The following is a 7263-nucleotide window of genomic DNA, read 5'->3' as shown; positions in this document are numbered from 1 at the left end:
TTTGTGCATTTTGTTTAGGCATTTTGCCAAAGGATTGATTGATTTTTTTAGGCATTTGATGCCAAAAATGTTGATTTTAATGGCTTTTAGCCAAAAAGATTGATTCAGACAATTGTTGCCAAAAATGTTGTGATTTAGGCAATTTATTGCCAAAAATTGGTTAGGCGATTTGTCGCCAAAGTGATTAAGGCATTTGTGCCAAAAGTTGGTATTGGAAGGCGTTTAGCCAAAAGATTTAGGCAATTTGTTTGCCAAAAGTGATTATTCGGGCGTTTGTCGCCAAAATGACTGATTTAAGGCTTTTAGCCAAAATGAATTGATTTAGGCAATTTTTGCCAAAAGTTGATGTGATTTAGGCGATTGTCGCCAAAATGATTGTTTGAAGGCTTTTAGCCAAAAGATTGATTAATTCTAAGGCATTTTGCCAAAGCTTCTGATTTAAGCGATTTGTCGCTAAAAAGTGGTTAATCTAATTTATAGGCAATTTGTTTGCCAAAAATTGATTGAACCGTGGGCAATTTGTTGCCAAAATGTGGTTGATTAAGGCTTTTTAGCCACAATTATTGATTAATTGGACTTAAGCCGGACTGTTCGAAATAAAGGCAATTAAACCGTAGTTATTAATTAACTAGGCTTCTTTAGCCAATATTGTCGGATTTAAGCTTAACACCACGATTATTGATTAACCGGGCGTTTAGCCTAAATTTATTTAATTGAGGCAGTTTATTTGCCTAATGATTGACGTGAATGCATTTATGCAGTTGTAGAATTATTAGGAGTAGAAGAGAAGCATGCATGAAGTGCTAAAATTAAATAGGCAGAGTTTAGTTCATGTACCTGATTTAATCGTCGACCGTTTCTTAGCTTCAGCTTGAAAAAAAAAAACTCCGGATTAAGCTCCTCGTTTGGGGAATATTAATTTAGAATTAATTTAATTTAAGTGGCCAAATATTAAAGCAAGAAAGCAATAAAAGCTAAATTAAAAATGCAGAAAAGCAGTAAAAGAAAACACAAGGAGCGTAGGGGAGAAGGAGCGTCCGTTAACACAGACTGAGTGAGTAAAAACGGAGGCCCCGGGGCCAATTTTATAGGAGAAAGAAGCCCCGAGGGCGGTCTTGCCCGCCCTGGAAGGCGGGCATGCCCGCCTCAGGGAGGCGGGCGCGCCTACCCCTTGAGGGCGGGTGCGCCCACCCTCCAGGGCGGGCGTGCCCGCCCTCCAGGGCAGTCGTGCCCGCCCCCTTGAGGGCGGGTTGGACCACTCTTGAGGGTGGGCGTGCCCGCCCCTGAGGGCGGGCACATCGACCCGTGCTCTTTTTTCTCGTTCCGGAGGCTTTTTCGGGAGTTCCGGACCTCCAAAAAATATTCCGGGACCAGTTCCGCGATCCTCATAATTTTCCGGACATTTCAAGTGCCATATTGGCATAGTTCTGGTGAACTTCCCGAATGGCTTTCGGTCCGGCTGGACTGCTTGCAGTCCGGGAAAACTGGCTCTTTGAGCCTCAAAAAATTAGGTATTCATAGGCGACTGCAGCCGCTGTCGCCGGTGATAGCGGTTGCCGCCGCCTTTAAGGGCGACCACCACTGCCGCGGCCGGGAAAACTGGCCCCCTTTTTTTTTTAGCCTCAAAATTTGAGTATTCACAGACGCCTACTGGGGCAACCCCATATTCCCTAGTGTATGGTATGGAAGCAGTGTTGCCTATCGAGTTAGAGGTTCAGTCAGCAAGAAGCATCCGAGAAAGCCAGATCAGCGAAGCAGATTGGGCTGAGAATTATCATTTGCAACTCTTGGGAATGGATGAGAAGCGATTGCGAGCAATCCACCAAACTCAAGTTTACCAGAGAAGGATGGCACGGCACTTTAATAAGAAGGTCAAAGACAGAAAACTAGAAGAAGGTTGTTTGGTTTTGAAAGAGATTAGACAACCAGTCACAGACCCACGTGGGAAGTTCCGTCCTCATTGGGCTGGACCCTATGTGTTGAAGAAGATACTGTCCGGCAGAGCCGTCATTTTGGCTGATTTAGATGGTTTGGAGTTCACGAATCCCTGTAATTTAGATCAGTTGAAAAGATATTTTGTATGTGTAGCATTGCATAATGTAAAAAGAGCTACATTAGACCTGATTCTCCTCGGAAAAAAGAAATTGTATATCGGAGATATGTAGGCAGCCCTCATTGGGCGCGGTCTAAACATTAATAAAAAAATCATTTCATAATTCATTTCTTCTTTGCCAAATAGAAAAAAAGAGAGGAAAGAAAAGAAAAAAAAAGTGAAAAAAAAAGAAGAAAAACCCGCTAAGTCGAAAACCCGAAAGGGCGGCTTAGGCAAAAGTCGGGGCCCGCTAAGTTGAAAACCAAAAAAGGGCAGCTTAGGCAAAAATGGGTAGCTCGCTAAGTTGAAAACCCGAAAGGGCAGCTTAGGCAAAAATTAGAGCTTGAAATAAATAAAGTTGGAAAATGTTTGGAAAGCTAAATGATATTCTCAATTTAAGCTAAAAAGTCAAATCTCATTCTAATAGCAGCCCAAAGTCAGGCAGAAAGCAATAAATCCTAACAAAATAAACAAATGATGAAATCTAAGTCCAAGTCCAAAGAAAAGAAAAAAAAACATACATCCAAAGTCCAAGTTCCAAATAAAAAAAAAAAACAAAAGCCTATAGAAGTCTAGGTATCCCGTCGCCTCCATGGGGCAACGTCTTCCGAGTCATCCCTAGTTGGTAAACTCTGCCCAACCTCGTTTGTCCGAGGAGCCAGCACAATCTCCTCACTAGTCCCAACCTCATCATCTGCGTCAGTCTGAACCCAACCTTCGAGTGCACTCAGCAGTGCGGTCCTCCTTGGTCTCTCAACCGGCCTGACAGTGGCAATGAACCAGGCTCGATACTCAGGAGAAGTCTGAACACTGGCAGGATTAGGTAAAGGCCTAACCATATGATGATCTCTAACCCAATCCCTTAGGACGGCTCGGGTAACACCCAGGGTAATGGCTGAATCAGCCGAAATGTCATCCAGAACCGGAACAGTCTGATCTATCCCCATCTGCCTCAAAACGCGCGAAGCGTAGTACCAAGTACAGTGTGTAAGGCCTAGAAGGTAAACCCGAGTATGGCGGAAGCTAACCTGGATAAAGTGGGTGATATTGTACCAGGAGATGAACCACAGTATCTCATTTGGACCCAACTCAATCAGCCATGAAGTCCATCCATCAGTAGATGGGTGCGTGATCAAGATCCTCCGCATACGATACTGAGTAGGGCTATAGGGCAGGAGAGTAGGGGCAGCAACTACTTGGAGGTGGTCTTTCAACCAAACCTGAGTAATGGATCCTTTCTATTACAAGGGAATGAATTAAAAGAAGAAAAGATAAGAAAAAAGGATAAGGAGAAATACCTGGAGAATAATGGGAGAGACTGTCCAGTCATCGAACCCTAAAGCAGCCCTGTCAAGGCTCCTAATAGTCTCGGCCAGTACAATGCCACTAATGCAGCCCATATCCTCCATTTGCCGAACCATGGGGCAAAGGCGCAAATCCCCAAAGCCTGGGTCCTGGTTAAACAAGAAGCCAGCCAATAAACAAAAAACCAGGGCCCGCATTCTCAGCCTCATCCGGTCTGGGTCATCTGAGCGAGCCTCTGAAAATTCATCAAACAGGGGCAGCAGAATCGCTCTCTGGTCATCAACAATCATAGCCCTAGCTTGTGGTCGACTGAACTGAAACAGGTTTTCAAACGACCTAACATACCCAATTTTTACCTCATGCTTGACTAAAGGGCCATTGGGGTCGCACCCTATAAAGGCACAAAACTCCTCAAAGAGAGGACACATCTCCTCCATCATGGCCCCAAACCGGAAAACGTGGGCTTCAGGGTCCCAAAGTCTAATACAGGCCCGTAAAAAATCCCAATCAATTCCTACACCCCTAAGAGTAATGACAGGAGAAAGATCGTACCTCCCCAAATTGATCTTTTCAACTTTGGAGAGACTCCTAGTCCAGCTGTGCATGCTATGGTTGTAGAAGGGATTCATGTTTTTTATTTATTTATTTTTGTTTATTTAAAAAGAAAAGAAAGAAGAAAAAGAGAGAAGAGAGAGGAAACTGACCAGAAATTACTTTTGGGCTCGAATTCCGAAGGTGAATGTGAAAAAAAAAAGAGCCAAAAAGGACAGCTTTTATAGGCAAAAACGCGCCTGAAGGCAGCCCAGGCCGCCGGACCCGGACCTGGCCGCCGCAAAAAAAAAAAAAAAAAAAGGAGAATTTTTCAGTACCGTAAACAAAAAAAAACAGGAGTTCTTTTATTTCCAGTACTAAAAAAAAAAGAGAAAAAATATATATTCCATAAAATGGGCTGAAAGGAAATCCTATTTTCTTTCAAATTGGATAATCATGCATACATATAAAATTTTCAGTACTAACCAAGTGCAGGTACAAGCAAAGTTCAGTATAGAAATGAAAATAAGAAAAAAAGCAGGAAAATCCAGTAACTATCAACGGCGGGGCCTCCTTGTCCTCTGATCATCAAAAGCTAACTGAGTCCAGGCTGCAGTTAGTTCTTGCTGCATCCCGAGAACCAGCTCTATCATCTGATTTACCAACCCGACAGGAACCTGGGAATCACACGAAGGGAAATACAAGTCAATACCAAATCTCTTATGAATCCTTTTTGTGAGAGATTTTTCAGTCTTTACCTCAGTAATGTCCTCGGAAGGAAGAGCCGGGCGGTCCACATTCTCCAGGGAGACCTCTCGAAAAACTGGAGGGCTATTGGGAATATAGTAGGGAATGCTGTATGGAAGGTGTAAATTGGCCAGGTCTGGATGAAGCATCCCGGTAGCCTCCGAAATAGCCCGGGGAGCCCTAGAAGGACCAGCCGAGCGGCTAGGCCCGGCCCGAGACGGACCCTCAACCGGAGTGGAAGAAGTGGGGTCAGTCATAGGCCTCCTCCTTGGAGTCCTAGTCGAGGGGCCTGAAGCCCGAGAAGAACGGGTGCCAAGCGGCTGGGAAGGAGCCGGTCCCTGAAAATCATCTAGCCGAGATCCAATGGGCTGCATCAAAGAGATCCTGCAGAACCCATCATAATCCCCTCCCATGATGAACTCCACATGTGGAATACCCTCAGTATGAGCAGCGATGAGTGTCATCTGCTTACCCACTCGCATATCCTCGGGAGGGGAATAAGGGACAGAGTGGCAACCTCTTATCTGAATGTCCACTCTCTCGCCCAAATAATATTGTCGCAGGACGGGGTGTGACAGGACCACCCTCCGCCGAGACAAGGCATCTAATCGCTGGAAATCGGGATCAGCCTGAATCCAGCTCTGTAGACGGGCAGTCAACGGCCCTATTTCGGCCTATAAAAGATGCAAATATGTTAGTAAATCCTTTTTATTTAACATATCTAAGAATCACTAAGCACATACCTGCTCCAGAGTGCAAGTGTCAAAAAAGGCTCTCAGCTCCTTCAGCGATTTCTTGCACCGAACAGTATGAAGGTTTGTTCGGTACCATCTCCAAGCCGTAGGTGCCAGCCCTAATCCGAGATCGGTATGAAGTAGCTCTGGGCGAGTGTAAGGAAAGTATTCAAATGCCCAAGTCTGCGAAACAGAGAAAGAATCAGTGAAAAGGAAAAATCAAGACAAACAGGAAAACACGGAAAGGAAGAATGTTCTTTACATTACCTCCCATAAGTAGTAGGTCCCGCTGAGTTTGCAGTGGCCTCGACTCAGATCACACATGTCGTCATACATGCGGCTCAGAATAGCACCTGCCCAGTCATACTCCTCCAAATGGGCCAGATTTTCCAAACTCCTCAAGATAGACGGATTAAACTTCTCTTTCCTGTTGGACTAGAAGGTCGAAGCAAACAACAGCAACAAAGTGAATCTGGCCACCTGAGTAGCCGTCAGCTCTCCCCGCTTGTATCTAGCATAGATGCCAGGGGCCTGAAGGGATAACCAGCGTCTGGAAACACTCAAAGCGGGAGTAGCAGAGCCTGGCTCGACAATCCGAGGGAGGTCTATCCCGATCAGCTCCACCATCCGGTCAGGGGAAATCTCTGTCCTCCAGTCATCATATAGTTCGATCGGTCGAATGCCAAAAGGGATCCCGAAGATCACAGAAAAGTCCGCAGGGGTCATTGTCAACTCGCCCCAAGAGAAGTGGAAAGTATTGGTGGTGTCCCACCACCTCTCGGCCAATGCGCACAATAACTCCTTATGGCTGCTCCGACCCATGTCAAGATGCCTAAGATAGCCCAGATAAGACGGACTGATAATCGCTCCAACTGGGTTATGTTGATCGAATATCTCGATCGGAATCTCGGCCACAGAACTCTCGCCCACATCCAATTTAATACGGGAGTCCTAAAAGGTAAAGCAATCTAAGAGTTATTCCTCGGCTCCTTACTAAGGATAATATCTTAGTTCTACTCTAGCATGCATACTAATAAAGCAGTAAGCACAGAAAAAATTCACAATTCGGCCTAAGGCCCAAAAATTCACAGATTGGCCTAAGGCCCAAAAATTCCACAATTTGGCCTAAGGCCCAAAAGATAAATAAACATGTAAAAAAAGGTGAAAGGGAGCTTACCCGGGCATAGATGCCCGTTACGGAGGCGTGAGTGTCAGCGTCCGCCGTAACATTGGCATCCTCGAGGGAAACCCCCAGAGATGCCAGAAAATCCTCGTTGCTACTGTGGCTCAGAGAAGTCATGGAGAAAGTTGAGAGGATTTGAGAGAAATCTTTGAGTTTGAAAGTTAAGAATGAATGAAAAGTGAGGCTCAAAGAGCCAGTTTTCCCGGACTGCAAACAGTCCGGCCGAGCCGGAGGCCATTCGGAAAGTTCACCGGAAGTATGCCAATATGGTACCTGAAACGTCCGGAAAATTACGAGGATCGCGAAACTAGTCCCGGAATATTTTTTGGAGGTCCGAAACTCCCGAAAAAACCTCCGAAATGAAAAAATAGCAGAACCACCGGCCTCGGTGGCTCGGGCCACCAGGACCGCCGAGCTCCGGCGGCCCCAGGCCGCCGAAACAGTCTGATTTCACCTATAAATATGGCCCCGGTGTGACCTTTCAACTCACTCAGTCTGTGTTGGCGGACGCTCCTTCTCCCCTACGCTCCTTGCGATTCTTTACTGCTTTTCTGCATTTTAGTTTAGCTTTAATTGCTTTCTTGCTTTGTTAAGTGGTCACTAAGTTTGAATTAATTAATATTCCCTTAACGAGGAGCTTAACCTGGAGTTAAGAAGTGGCCGTCGATTAA

Source organism: Jatropha curcas, chromosome 9 (genome assembly GCF_041381405.1).
Source record: "Jatropha curcas cultivar XTBG-Jc1 chromosome 9, XTBG_Jcur_1.0, whole genome shotgun sequence".
NCBI lineage: Eukaryota > Viridiplantae > Streptophyta > Magnoliopsida > Malpighiales > Euphorbiaceae > Jatropha > Jatropha curcas.
This window is presented reverse-complemented; position numbering follows the sequence as displayed.